The sequence below is a fragment of the Dipodomys merriami genome, unplaced genomic scaffold, assembly GCF_024711535.1.
Source record: "Dipodomys merriami isolate MVZ:Mamm:240054 unplaced genomic scaffold, mDipMer1.0.p SCAF_54, whole genome shotgun sequence".
NCBI classification, from domain to species: domain Eukaryota; kingdom Metazoa; phylum Chordata; class Mammalia; order Rodentia; family Heteromyidae; genus Dipodomys; species Dipodomys merriami.
The window spans coordinates 202,898-218,406 of NW_027206113.1; positions in this window are offsets into that span (position 1 = coordinate 202,898).

The window sequence follows — 15,509 nt, forward strand, 5'->3', positions numbered from 1 at the left end:
AACTGAGAAGGAAGCTGATAGAGCCATCTCAGGCTGAGCGACAGTTGCAGGCCCAGGCCTACCACATGCAGATGGAGTTGAAAAACCTGGAGGAACAAGGTCATATCCAGGTCAAGGAAAACCAGAGGCTCTGTCTCTAGAATGCGGAGCAGTGGGAGCAACTATGGAGACTGGAGGATAAGGCCCACGGTCGGCAAGAGATCCCTGAGACCCCCATGATGCACATGTGTGTGTGACCCATAGCCAGAGGAATAGCTGGCCCTGCTGTGGGATGCTCTCTACAGGGTGATTGGAGAGATGGAGGAGCTCACAAGCATCCTGAACTCAGAGCAGCAGGTGAAGAAACGTCTGTGGGAACAGCTAGATCACTTAGAGGAGAAGATAGAAGAATGGAAAGAGGTGTCCAAGAGAGAGAGCCATGTGGCTTGGGAGCTGCAGGAGCAGCAGGAGCAGTCCCTGGCCCAGCTGCAGGAGCTCAGAGCCACCTGTCAGCAGCACATTGCCTCCAATAAGCGGCTGAACTCTGAGAAGGAGGCCCTGTAGCAGCACCTGCAGAAGCAAACCAAGCTGCTGGATCAGCTGAAACAAGTGCAAGGCAAAAACAACTGGGGGGACCAGGTGGTGCGCCCAAAGTGGCAGGAAATGCTCAAGTGCTTGGGAGCCACCAGAGCACAGGAGGAGTGCCTGCAGGCCCAGCTGAGCTCCTGGCTTTCCCTAGGGAAGGGAAAGCCATGAGCCCTGGAGAAGCAAAAGGTGAGGAGGTAACTCCCCGAGACGTGACCAAGCAGAGGCTGGAAACATCCCCCAGACTGAGAGGGATTTGGCTCTGCGAGCACTCTCGGAGGCTGAGATCCACAGGGGGAAACCCCTGCTACAGGAGCGGTGGCCCTGCTGCAGGTGACCAGCCCACCCGGCAGCACAGTGCCAGAAAGAGCTGGAGCCACAGGAACCCCGCTCCATGAGCTGCCACCACAGCAGGCGTAGGGATAGGAAGTGGGACACGTGGGCATCCAAGAAAAAAATCTGCTATATGCATGACCTGCATGATGAGGTGGACTTCCATAGTCCAGCAGATAATCTCCACCATCGATGCACCGAGCTGTTGGCACACAACTGCACTGTCGAGGAGTCCCTCATGGGGTGTAAAGAGCAGACATTCGTCCGGGATGAGCTGTGTTGGGAGAAAGCTGAGCACATGTGCTGGCTCTCCCAGGAGAAGATGGAGAACAGAGAGCTGCAGGAGCTGCTGCCGCTCCTTGCAGGGGAAAGCACGAACAGCAGGCTCCAGCCCCCTGCCATCACCAATGCTTCAAATGCCTCAGGCTCTGTGGTGGGCGAAAGGAGGGAGGAGCAGAAAGGTTTTGAAAATTTGCAACTTCAAGACACCTTGGAAACTGCCAGAGAAGAGGTCGGAGTTCCCGACCCCGTAGATAACTCCCCCATGGAGCACGTCCTGCAGCAGATGCCCCACACCCAGAGTGGCCTGCAGCTGGTGGGCTTGGGCAAGGAGTGCTCTCTTCCTTTCTTCCGTAGACTGATCTGGATGATGACTCTCTATATGACATATTGACTTTCAAAAGCCTAGGCAGCCAACAGAAGTAGATGGCCAGATGGCCTTCTCTCAGGCCTTCATCTGCCACGAGATGGGATGGATAAACTGTCGGTCAGGTAGGGCAAAGGCTGCTAGGTTCCGACCCAAATTCAAAGGACATCTAATGGCACATTGGTGTCCAGGGAAGAGACCCATGTTATGCTTATCACAAACAATAAATTGTTTTGAAAGGTAAGAAAAGACTCCAAAAAAGCCTGGTCACTGTCCCTGAGCTCTTTTGGTCAAGGCTGGCACTCTACTAGTTGAGCCCCACCTCCCCTTCAAGCTTTTTCTGTATGGAATTGAACCCAGGGTATCAGTCATTCTAGGCAACCATCTACCACTAAGCCACATTCTCAACTAGGATGATTCCTCTCCCCCCCCCCCCCCAAACCCACATGGCCATTCCTCAGATAAATAGGAAGTAGGGTCTAGGATAAATATGAAGCACAAGTCTGGTTCACACGGAAATACTCCTCTGCCCCCTCATTGATCCACTTAATTGAACTTTCTATTCTAACATTTAGGGATGAGAGAGGGAGAGGTGAGTCCCGAGAGAGGAGTACCACGAGCAGTGGCCCTGTGAGCCTCACAGCCTACTTCACACTAGTGGTTTCTAGATTCCGATCTTACCTGATTCAATGTGGAGTCTACACTATCTCTCTACCACTTCAAGACTCAGGATGAAGTAAAGGCTACCCCTGACTTCAGCCCACACACAGGGTAGAAGCTCCTAATCCCAGACTGATTTTCACCTCTGACTTCCCCGAGTTAGGCTGGACCCACCACTCATCAAAATGTTGGCAGTGATGATCTTATGGATGGAATCCAGGAAGAAGGTCTATGGCAAAGAGCAGAAGCAGCATGGTGAGAAGGGTGGAAGGAGGCAGGGTGATTGCTCTGGGATCTTCCTCCTTGGAGCCCTCCCATCAAGCCAGAGCCATGCTGACCCAAAGCATGGAAAAGGCCAGGGTGTGAGATCAAACAAGATTCATTTCAGGGATGCAAAGCTGGTTCAATATACGCAAACCAATTAATATTATTCATCACATCAACAGGAGCAACAATAAGAACCACATGATTATCTCAATAGATGCAGAAAAAGCTTTCGACAAGATCCAACACACCTTTATAATGAAGATTTTGGAAAAATTAGGAATCCATGGAACATTCCTCAATACAATAAAGGCTGTATATGACAAACCTACAGCCAGCATTATACTTAATGGTAAAAAACTAAAGCCATTTCCTCTTAACTCAGGAACAAGACAAGGATGTCCACACTCTCCACTTCTCTTCAATCTAGTATTAGAATGCCTAGCTACAGCAATAAGACAAGATGCAAACATAAAGGGGATTCAAATAGGGAAAGAAGAAATAAAACCCTTCCTCTTTGCAGATGACATGATCTTGTATTTAAAGAATGCCATAGACTCCACTCCCAAATTACTCAAGCTGATTCGAAACTTCGGCAAAGTAGCACGGTATAAAATTAACCCCCCAAAATCAATGGCTTTTCTGTATGCCAACAAATAGAAAAGTGTGTCTGAAATTAGGAAAGCAACTCCATTTGTAATACCCCCACAAAAATAAAATACCTAGGAATTAACTTAACCGAAGAAGTGAAGGACTTCTATGATGAAAACTTTAAAATCTTGAAAAAGGAAATCAAAACTGAACTTAGAAAATGGCAAAACCTCCCATGCTTCTGGATTGGAAAGATTAACATTGAGAAAATGGCAATACTTCCCAAGGCTATCTACAAATTCAACGTGATACCTATCAAAATTCCAACGTCACTCTTCAAGGAAATAGAAGAGGCAATCCAAAAATTCATGTGGAACAATAAAGAATCCGAATAGTAAAAATGCTCCTCAATGGAAAGAACACTGCTGGAGGAATATCAATACCAAATTTCACAGTCTACTATAAAGCCATAGTAATCAAAACAGCTTGGTATTGGCATAAGAACAGACCTCAGGACCAATGGAATAGAATTTAAAACCAAGAAATGAACCTACAGACATATAGCCATCTAATTTTCGATAATGGAGCTAAAAAAATAGAATGGAAGAAAGACAGCCTCTTCAGTAAATGGTGCTGGCAAAATTGGTTAACTACTTGTAGAAAACTAAAGCTAGATCCATATATATCACCCTGCATCAGAATCAACTCCAAATGGATCAAATACCTCGGAGTCAAAGCATACACTCTGAAAACACTACAGGATGTAATAGGAGAAACCCTAGGTCTCCTTGGCTCAGGCCGAAATTTTCTTAATAGAGACCGGGAAACACAACAAATCAAAGAAAGTTTGGACAAATGGGATTGCATAAAGTTGCAGAGCTTCTGCATGGCAAAGGACATAGCTAGCAAGATCAGTAGAAAGCCCACGGATTGGGAGAAGATCTTCACTAGGCATACAACGGACAAGGGTCTCATATCTAAAATATACTTGGAACTCAAAAAATTAAATCCCCCAACAACAAATCCTCAATGAAACAACTGCCCAATAAATAAGTGGGCTAACGACGTGAAGAGAAACTTCTCTGAAGAAGAAAGAAGTATGGACAGTAGACACATGAAGAAATCCTCAACCTCCCTAGCCATAAAAGAAATGCAAATCAAAACAACATTGAGATACCACCTTACCCCAGTTAGAATGGCTATAATCAAGAACTCTAACAACAACAGATGCTGGAGGTGCTGTGGACAGAAAGGAACCTTACTTCATTGTTGGTGGGAGTGTAAACTTGTTCAACCACTTTGGAAAGCAGTATGGAGGTTCCTCAAAAGACTTCATATAGAACTCCTCTATGATCCAGCAATCACACTTTTGGGCATTTACCCAAATGTTTACAAACAAGACCACACTAAAGCTACCAGCACAAGTATGTTTATCCCAGCATTATTTACCATAGCTAAGATATGGAACCGACCCAGATGCCCCTCAGATAGATGAATGGATCAAGAAAATGTGGTTTATAAACACAATCCAATTCTATGCCTCCATCAGAAAGAATGACATTGCCCCATTTGTTAGGAAATGGAAAGACTTGGAAAAATTATATTAACTGATGTAAGCCAAGCCCAAAGAAACATAGGTCCCATGGTTTCCCTTATTTTCAATACCTAGTATATGTATGAGTCAAGCGGAAAAGGTCAGATAATGTGATGTTAGGAAAATGAACCCTTAGATATGTATTTTAATGTTTTTTTTATTTCATGCATGTGTTTCTAACGCAATTATAAGATTATTTCTTTGTTGCTTTGTATGTCCCTCCCCCACAGTATAACCCCTGCTTCCACTATATTTGATGTCGTTATAAACTGTGTAGGAGATGGGGAAAAACAAGTCGTTTAAGGATACAGATGGACCTGTTGCAACAATGAGAAGTACAAGTTATTTCGAAAACGAGCTTTACAACATTGGTTGGGGGGGAGGATTCGGTGGGGGAGGGAGGCTGGGAAGGGATGTGAAGGAGGAGGCTGCAATGCTTGATAAGATATATACCCATTATCCTGCCCATGTAATTTTAACCTCTATGTACAATATGTTCACAAAAATAATAAAATAACATGAAGAAAAAAAAGATGGAGGAGTACAGGACTAAAGGATGTACTCCATTGTCTTGGAACACTTGAAAATTCCAATTATATTTGGCCCATACCAATCTCAAAGTCAAAGTGTAATGCCTCTCATTGTCGTTGTCCATGAGCACTGTCCCTGAGCTCTTTTTCTCAAGGCTGGCACTCTATCACTTGATCCACAGGGACACTTCTTGTTTTATGATGATTCATTGAGGATTAGAGACTCACACAGTTTCATGCCCCAGATGGCTTGGCACCATGATCCTCCAGATCTTAGCTTCCTGAGTATCTAGGATCTCAGGTATGAGCCACCAGTGCCCAGCGTGTGAGGCCTTTTGAAGACATCTTGGAAAGACTGTAAAAGGAGCCCCAAAGGGCCTGGATAGACAACGACCCAATCAAGGAGCTGGGATGGGGAAAGGCTGACCTTCTAGCCTTTCTGTTGCCCAAAATTAAAGATGCCACGTGGTGGTGTATGCATCGAACACCTACTTCAACAGCCATCAGGCTTAGTGGGGAAAAGGTAGAGAATACCCAAAGAATGCCGTGTAGAAATCTCTGATTTTGTATGCATGTGGTGTGTGTGTGTGTGTGTGTGTGTGTGTGTGTGTGTGTGTGTGTGTGTGTGTGAACTCAGGGCCTAGGCTCTATCCCTGAGTTTTCTATTTTTTTTCAATGTATGTCATTTTACTTTTATTTATTTATTTTTATTGTAAAGATGCTATACAGAGGGTTACAGTTACATGAGTGAGGTAATGAGTACATTTCCTCTTGAACATTGTTACCCCCTCCATTGTTTTCCCCCTACCATCCCTTCCCTCCCTACCTTCCCCAAGGTTCTTTTTTTTTATTGTGAGTAAGTGATTACATAATTTCTGGAATTTCACAGTATTGTGGAATAATGATGCTCATTTAAAGTCACAAGGTCATTCTAACTTTCCTGGAGCAAATTGTCTATCACAGTCTATAACATATAACAGTGTTATGTTATACACCATACATGTGATCAGCAGCATGAGGATATTTAGTAGTGGTTCGACCAGATGAGTGGGAGTTCTTTGTTTCCTAAGTCCTGTTGGTTTTGTCGTATCACCTAACATTTTGGATTTAGCATCCACTTATCAGGGAGACCATGTACTGTTTGTCTCTTCGCTCTTGGCTTACCTCGCTCAACATGATTCCTTCTAGCTCCATCCATTTCCCTGCAAATGCCATTATTTTGTCATTTCTAATGGCTGCATAATACTCCATTGTGTATAGATACCACAATTTTTGGATCCATTCATCTGTGTTGGGGCAGCTGGGTTGTTTCCATATCCTAGCTATTGTGAACAGTGCTGCACTGAACATGGAGGTGCACATGTCCTTGTATATTGGTTCCTGTTGTTCAGGGTAGATTCCTAGAAGTGGTATGACTGGATTGTAAGGGAGGTCAATCTTTAGCTTTCTAAGGACCCTCCAGACTGCTTTCCAAAGTGGTTGTATAAGTGTACATTCCCACCAGCAGTGTATTAGGGTTCCTCTTTCCCTACATCCCCTCCAGCATTTGTCGTTGGCTGATTTGTGGATGTGGGACATTCTGACTGGGGTAAGGTGTTAATCTCAGGGTTGTCTTTATTTGCATTACCTTCACCACCAGGGATGATGAACATTTCCTCATGTGTTTCTTTGCCATTTTTATTTCTTCATTTGAGAAGTCCCTCTTTAGTTCCCTTGCCCATTTAGTAATTGGTTTGTTAGGTTTGGGAGGGATTAGTTTCTTGAGTTCCTTGTATATACAGGATGTTAACCCCTTGTCTGATATATTGCTGGTAAATATTTTTTCCCAATTAGTTGGTTGTCTTTCTAGCTTGGGTGCGATAGATTTAGCTGTGCAGAAGCCTTTTATTTTAAGGTAGTCCCATTGGTCAAGTCTCTCTCCAACTTGTTGTGACCCTGGGACTCTGTACAGGAAGTTCCTTCCTGTGCCTATTAGTTCAAGTGTTTCTCCTACTCTGTCTTGCAGTAGTTTCAGAGATTCAGGTTTAATGTTAAGGTCTTTAATCAATTTTGAATTGATGTTGGTGCATGGTGATAGGCTTGGGTCCACTTTTAGTTTTCTGCATGTGGCCGCCCAGTTTCCCCAGCACCAGTGGTTGAAGAGGCTGTGTTTCTTCCATTGTATGTCTTTGGCTCCTTTGTTGAATATCAGCTGGCTGTAGGCTTGTGGATTTATTTCTGGATCTTCTATTCTGTTCCATTGGTCTTCAGGTATGTTTTTGTGCCAGTACCATGCTGTCTTTGTTATTATAGCTCTGTAGTAGAGTTTGAAGTTCGGCATGGATAGCCCTCCCATATTGTCTTTATCCCCCAGAATTGTTTTGGCTATTCTAGGTCTTTTGTTGTTCCATATGAATTATTGGACTGTTTTCTGTATTTCAGTGATGTAGGTCATTGGGATTTTAATAGGAATTGCATTGAATTAGTTTTGGAAGTATTACCATCTTTACTATATTAAGTCGGCCTATCCAAGAGCATGGGAGGTCTTTCCATTTCCTAGTGTCTTCTGCAATTTCTTTAACTTTTTATAGTTTTCATTAAATAGTTCTTTTACATCTTTGTTTAGGTTAATTCCTAAATATTTTATTTTTTGGGAGGTTATTGTGTCCCTGAGTTTTCTTGCTCAAGCCTAATGTTCTGCGACCTGAGCCACAGACCCACTTGCCTTTTGATGGTTAATTGTAAGTAAGAGTCTCAAGGACTTTGGTGGGGGCTCCAGGGAAGGAAGAGAAAACACAACTCTGGTGGGCAACCCCTGCCCCCTGGTGGCCAGATGTGGGATATGCAGCCCCATGCCATTATTTTCTAGACTTCAATTTTGGGAAGTGACCAGGGCCAAGCTGACTTTTATTCACCCTGAGTGCTGATGCCCGAGCAGGTCTGTTCACCCTAGGCAATGAGAGCTCCAGGAGGCCCAGCACCCAGGGTCACAAGGAAAGGAGAGGTCAGTTCCAGGCCGAGCTAAGAGCCTTTGACCACAGACACCCCAACTTGGCCTTCCCTTCCTGATCACCATAAGACCTGTCAAAGAACAACCCCAAAAGATAAAATTGAAGTTATGGCTCCAAGTTCTAGAGCTCCAAGAGCTCTAGCATTGAACCAAAGAGCTCAGGGAAAGGGACCCCAGTTCAAGACCCCCAGTTGACTCTCCCCCATAAAACACAGGTTGGCTAACGTAAACTAGTAGGATTTTTGAAGTGTTTCTGAAGAATGGTGATACTGAAGAAAACACCCTAATTCTAATGACAGCTGAACTTGTGACATACAGCTATGTGCTGAGTCGTTCACAGGGTGCTGTTTGCTGGGGTTTTCCACTTTGGGGTTTTGTGCTGAGTCCTCAAAAAGGTTCTGTTTGCTGAGTCATCCCAAATGGTTCTATGTGCTGAGTCCATTACATAACGAACTATATGCTGAGTCCTTCAAAAGGTGTGGTGTGCTAATTCATCCCAAAGGCTGCTGCTATGTGCTGAGCCCTTGAGAAGAGAGGGATGAGGTGAATTTTTCAAGTACTGTGTGCGAAGTCCTTTACACAGGGTGCTCTGTACTGTCCTTCAAATGGTGCTGTGTGGTGAATCCTTTGTCAGTGTGGTATGTGCCAAGTCCTTCTACAGGGTGGTATGTGCTGAGTACTTCAAAATTGTGCTATGTGCTGAGTCATTTGAAGGGTGCTGTGAACTGTTTTACACAGGGTGCTACATAATCAGCCCTTCAAAGGGGGCTGTGGGTGCTCTTAACACAGGGTGCTATGTACTGAGTCCCTGGGAAAGAGTGCTACACGCTGAGTTTTTCAAAGCATGCCATGTGCTGAGTTCTTTACACTGCGGGCTATGGACTCCCTCCTTCAAAGTGTGCTGTGCTGTGTGCTGAGTACTCTACACAAGATACTATATGCTGAGTCCTTCAAAGGCAGCTGTGTGCTGAATCCTTTTTTTTAAATTTAATTTTATTTTATTTGTGAACATACTGTACAGAGTGGTTACAATTACATGGACAGGATAATGTAAACATTTCTTGCCAAGCATTGCAGCCTCCTCCTTTGTTTACCCTTCACATCCCTTCCCAGCCTCCTCCCTCCCCACCCCAATCCCAATCCTTCCCTTCCCCCCCCCCCCGCACCGACGTTGTAAAGCTCATTTTGGACGTGACAACTTGTACTTCTCATTGTTGCAACAGGTCCACCTGTATGTGCTGAATCCTTTACACAGGGTGCTTTATGCTGTTTTTTGAAGTGTGCTGTGTGCTGAGTCATCTCAAAGGGTGCTATGTTCTGAGTCCTTGAGAGGTTGTTATCCCCAACAGTCACACACACACACACACACATACACACACACACACACACACACACACACACACACGAAGGTCACTGTGTACCTGGTTGCTGTGTGGAGTGGAGGGAGATGGAGGAGAGTCTCCTCCACCAGCGGGGCTAGGGGAGAATCAATTCCCTGGGAAGAGACTGGGGTTGGGGGGGGGGAGTGCTGAGCTGTGGTGAGGCTGCAATTGCCATGGCCTGGAAGCCTTAGGGCCCAATCAGGGCTGGGCTTGTAGGCAAGGGTGGGGGGAGGGTCCTAGCAGAGGAGTGGACATGGCCAAGGGAAGGAGGGGGCAGGGGCTAGGGCTCACTGAGATGGCAGCAGTGCCCAGGGGCATGGGGGAAGCACTGGGGGAGGGGCAGGCACAAGGTGGCACAAGTTGGCCCAGGAGAGGAGTGGGGGCAGAGAGAGAGAGAGGAGATAAAAGAACAAGCACACGCATAAGGGCAAGCAGTTTCATCATCTGGCGGCCTCCCCAAACATTGCACAAGTCCTGGTGGGGAGCACAGAGCATATGGAGCTGGCACAGCAGGCACACTGCCACGGGCAGCCATGAGGAGACGTGGTGGCCATGGCAGCCCTGAGACTGAGGTCCTGGTGTAGTGAGAACGGAGGTGATGGTGGCAGGGTCGGCCTTGGAAGAGGAGGAGGAGCAGAGGCCTCGTGCAGCCCCTCTATGTTTCCACAGATACACTTGCCTCCTCCCAGCAGCATGGAGTGTCAAACATAGCGCTTTCATCTTGGCCCCGCATTGTCTCTCACAGTTGCCCAACAGAGATGGCACACCCCTGGCCGGTTTTCAGCCCCGACCCGGTCCCAGCCCTCAGTCCTTGGACTCCAGGCCCACATGCACACAAAGCCATTGCGTACAGCTTCTCCCAGCAGCACAGGTGAGTGGCTGCCAAGGACCCACAACCTGTGAACCCTCCCGCCCCACTTCTTCCCCTGCTGACATGGACCCTTGCCTCTTGCCTCCCCTCTCCCATCCTTCTCTCGCTGGCGTCGCACCCCACAGTCCGCCATGGCCCTGCCACAAATGTGCCCAAGAGGTGCAGGGTGGGGGTGGGTGTCAACCCGGGGATCCCACACCCATCCCTAGTGGCCAGTGTCCCAGGAAACGGGAAGATGCAGGAAAGAGTGAGAAGGGGGCGCCACAGAGCCCCTGGCCTGGAGCAGTGGGAGCAACACAGCTGTGCATCTGCACCCTTCTTCTCCCTGGTGGGAACCTGGTAGCTTTAGTCAGAGGTGGGGAGCAGCACCTCTCCTGCCTTCCTGGGACTTTTCCTTTTTGCTGGGGGTGGTGGGTGTTGGATGGAGAAGGTAGGCCCTCCTTGCTGTGTGAGCCCTTGTCTTTTGTGCTCGGTCACCCTTTCCTTTGAGGAGGGTCCCAGAAGAGCCCACTAGGGAGGTGAGGGCATTGGGGGTCAGATAGAAGGTGAATATCTGGGAGGAACACACCCATTCCGACACACATACACTCGGAGTGTTCCCCCCCATCCCAGCTGTCAACAGTCCTCACAGGGTGATCACATTTCCTAGCTCTGCCAGAATTTGCTGGTGCTCCAGGTCCATCTGGTCTCCTAGTCCTCCCCAAGAATCCACCAAGTCACCCAGACTCATCTAGGCTGGAAGTAGGGAGTCCATCCACGTATGTAGCCTTTAGGATCCCATCCATTTCCCCAACACTGACCCCACCCCAGGTCAGACACACCTCTGGGGCACTATGACCCCCTGCTTGTTTTTAGTCCTGGCACCAATCTCAGGACAACACCCAGCATCCTGACCTGAGGTTTTGGTGAATGGGGAGTCAAGGCTGGTTGTTCCCAAGGGAAAGGGTCTGGCCCTGGAGAAAGGAAGAGGCAGGGTGGTTCAACATCATTAGAGTGGTGCTTCCTTGGGTCAAGCCCCGGTTCTGACAACGGAATCCCCGTGCTCCAGCTTGCACCTTGTCCCAGAGGAGGAACAAGAAATCTCAGGAGAGGCACTGCTCTGAGTCTGTTTGTGTGTGTGTGTGTGTGTGTGTGTGTGTGTGTGTGTGTGTGTGTGTGTGTGTGTGCACACGCAAGAGAGAGAGAGAGAGAGAGAGAGAGAGAGAGAGAGAGAGAGAGAGAGAGAGAGAGAGAGAGAGAGAGAGAGAGAGAGAGAGAGAGAGAGAGAGAGAGAGAGAGAGAGATCATCTTTCCCTTATACAAGTAGACTGTGCTCAGGTGAGTGATCAGTTGGCAAATTGCAGGTACTGCATGGATTAGTCTTCTGTCACAGACTGGATGTGTGTGTGTTGGGAGAGCAGGGAGATGAGAAAAAATGAAAATATATTTAAGTCATCATGTCTAAAAAGAGCAAAAGCATTTTATTTGTGTGTGTGTGTGTTTGTTGTTCTTTTTTCATCAATGCCAAGTACGAGTTTAGCCATAATTTTTGTTTTCTCCATCATCGTTTCATGGCTCTTTTGGGGGAAGATTTCAGTAGATGTTCCTTTCCACCTATCCCTCTATCCCTATTTCCTCTTTCCCACAGTAGCTGCTGGGCTTGCATGGGTCTCCCCTAAGAGGCTTATGTGAACCGCAGACCAGAGTGGACACCTGTGCTTCTGTCTTCAGCCGGAAGGCTTGTGAGACGAGTGTGACCACAGCCGCACTCTTCCAGCCAGACCATTTGCCTTCATGTGTATAGTTGGAGCTAAATCAAGGATTGGGAATGTGTCTACAAAACATAATTAGGGACTAAGATGTGGGGGAGTAGGGAAGGGGCTGTGAAGCTAGGAGGGACTGGGGAGTGGTGAACATTGTTACATATTAGATGGTTCACCACAACCGAGCATGAGGGGGCAACCTTACCCAGGGCATTGACGGTGTCCATGGGCATCTGGGCAAGGTGCTTCAGGCCCCCAGTGGTGGCGTGTTCCCTCCTGGGGGAGTGCACCGGTGGGCAGTCTTTTCTGGAGTCCTTCAGACTCCAATCTGTATCACTGTTAGGCCGTTTCCAGCTGGGCAGTGGTAGGCAAGTGTGTTTCCCCTCCTGGAGCTTGATCGGTATCAGGCCGTGGCAGTTAGCTAAGGCTCTCTGAATGCCAGTTTCTATAACTTGCTGTAGGCTGTCTGGAAGGAAAAGGGGACCACTGACTTCGGAACCCTTTACGTTTGATTGGGACAACTGAAATGCCACCTTTTCCAGGGCTTTTTCTTGAAGCTGGAAATTTCCACTAACACCTGGGATTATGGGTCAAATTAGATAGACCACTTCAGCCACCAAACAAGGACATTCAAAGCAGCACAGGCAGAGTTCCCCAGCCAGATGGTCTCCTGATAGGAATGTCGTGTCTTGACGGCCTTTATGCAGCAGCTGTTGATTCTCCTCTGGCTCTCTCTAGGGTGACCACCACAGCCGAGGATGCCGTGGGGAGCAGAGATTGTGACCTCGCCATCCCTAGCCTGCCAGTTGTGAACAGAGATGATTCCCAGTACCTGCACTGGACTCTGGGAGATTCAAAAACCCGGGACATCTCGAGGATCCTTTCTCTGCAACATGAAACTTGGGGGCTGGATGTGGTAGAACATCCTGGCTGGCCCCGGGGGGAGAAGAGGAGGCCCCTTGAGCCAGGACTTCACCTCATGGCAACCTTGTTCACACTTGAGTAGGGAATTGAGTGCCACAGAGCTGGTCAGTCGTTGGCTAGAGATCTTTGAGAATATAGGCATCCCAGAGGCCCCAGAATCCAGCGAGTACATCGTGGCTCACATCCTTAGAACCAAAACAGTTAAGTGCGGTGGCACCAGGAGGGTGGAAAGAGGGAAGAAGGAGAACTGGGAGAGGTACATCAGGTCCCCCCCCCGCCCAGGATGCTTACCTGTATGGGATGGGACATTTCTGTAGTATTGTCAAAGGCAGATGCTCATTTATTTATCCAACAACGAGTTACAGTGTGCCAGGGTCCAGTGTGTGGGGAAGTTATAGATGATGAAAGGTTCCAGTGATGGTTCCACAGCACATGAAGAAACCTTGGTTTGAGCTGGATGCTGGAGCATCACCCTTGTCATCCTAGCTATTAAGGAGGCTGAGTTAGAAAGATTAAGGCTTAAGGCCAAGGCAGGAAAGACTTTAAGGCTCGCATCTCCAACTAACTACCAAAAAGAAAACGCCAAATAGTCAGGTTCAATAGTGGGGCTATTGTGTGGTCCAAGGACCAGCTTTGAGTCACTGAGCAGGATTCACTCTCTTTTCTATCAGGTGAAACACACCTGTAAAATTTGCAGGCACTCATCCCAGATGTGCTTGTGTGTGAAAATTACTGTCTCTAATGAGGTAATAAGCCCCTGGTTTTATTTTTTCTGAAAAGGATGGGTTTTGATGTTTCCAGTTATACAGGTTACTAGTTGTAAAGGGAAAATATATTAGAAAGGCGGCCTGCCCACCATCTCCTCCATGTTCCTGTCTCAAAGGTAATAATGGTAAAATACCACAGTGTACCACCTCAGGCTGGTACAAGTACCCACTTTTGGTATTGGAGGACTTTAGATTAGAGGTACTGATGGCAAAGAATAGGAGAGAGTGCACATCAGTGCATCTTCCTCTGAAGGATTCTGTAACCCTGGGGGGAATAGTTTTTGGATATGACAACTTTAGGCCTATTCTCCCATCCTGAGAAAAGGAGTAAACAGAGGTACATACAGGACACAGATGGAACTATCAGCATACACACACAGACCAAGAACCACAGACACTTAACCCACATGTCCCACACCACTCAATTTTGACCTCTACAGAGATCCCAGTTGACAGAGAGAACATCCCAGATTGCCTCTTGAGGATGCTGCAGATGACCTCTGGAGGATGTCTCATATATCCTCTCTAGGAGTCCCTAGATGACCTCTCATGGAGGTTCCAAATGGCTTTCCAAGGAAATGTCAGATGACCTCCAAAGGAGTTTCTAGATGTCTTTTCAATGAGGATGAGATTACCTCTTGCGTAGCTCTCAGATGGCCACTCAAGGAGGCCACATATGAACTCCAGAGGAGGTACCAGATAACCCTCTTGAGAGCGCGACAGATGACCTCCAGAGAAGGTCCCATATAGCTTCTCTGGGAAGTCCCAGATGATATCTGAAGACAGTCAGATTTTTCATCAAGGTAACCCGAGATGACCTCCCAAAGAAGCTCCACATGACCTCAGGAGGTCGTCCAAAATTGCCGCTTAAGGAATCCCCAATGAATACTTTTGAATAGGTCTCAGGTGGCCTCCTGAGGAAGCCCCAGATGACCTCTGGAGAAAGTCCAAGATGGCCATTGGAGAAGGCCCAAGATGAGCTCCAGGGTAGGTGTCAGATAGCTTCTCAAGGAAGTTGCAGATGCACTCTTGATGAAGTCCCAGATGGCTTCCCAAGGAAGCCCTAAATAACCTCTCAAGGAGGTTCCAGATGGCTTCCCAAGGAAGCCCCATATGACCTCTCAAGGAGTTCCCAGATGGCTTTCCAAGAAAGCCACAAATGACCTCTAGAGGGGGTCCCAAAAACAGGCTGGCAAGCTTGCCCAGACGCACCCCTAGAGGGACCTATATGACTTTTGTCCATGTTGGCCCTCTGGAGACAAACACTCAAGGCCCTGAAAGCTGACACTCTCACCTATGGGGATTTTCCCCTGGGGCCAAGGCCTGATGCCATCCAAACGGATTAATCTCCATGAGGTCTCCAAAAATTCGGACCTCTATTATTCAAGAGAATCCATCGGGACACATTTAATATAATAAATGTTCTCCAAACCACCAACCCCCAAAATTATGATATCCAAAGCTCCAAACATCAAAGGGCAAGCCTTTTTTCCCTTTCCCTTTGTCTCTCCTTCGCTACAGAGCTATACTTCCTTTGAAGTCTTTCCCATTTTCTCTTCTACCAGTTCCTTCTTCTCTTCAGGCCTCTCTACTCTCCACAGGCCTGAACTGCTTTGCCTGGGTCGTCAGTTGCCATCCTTCACCTCCTGCTC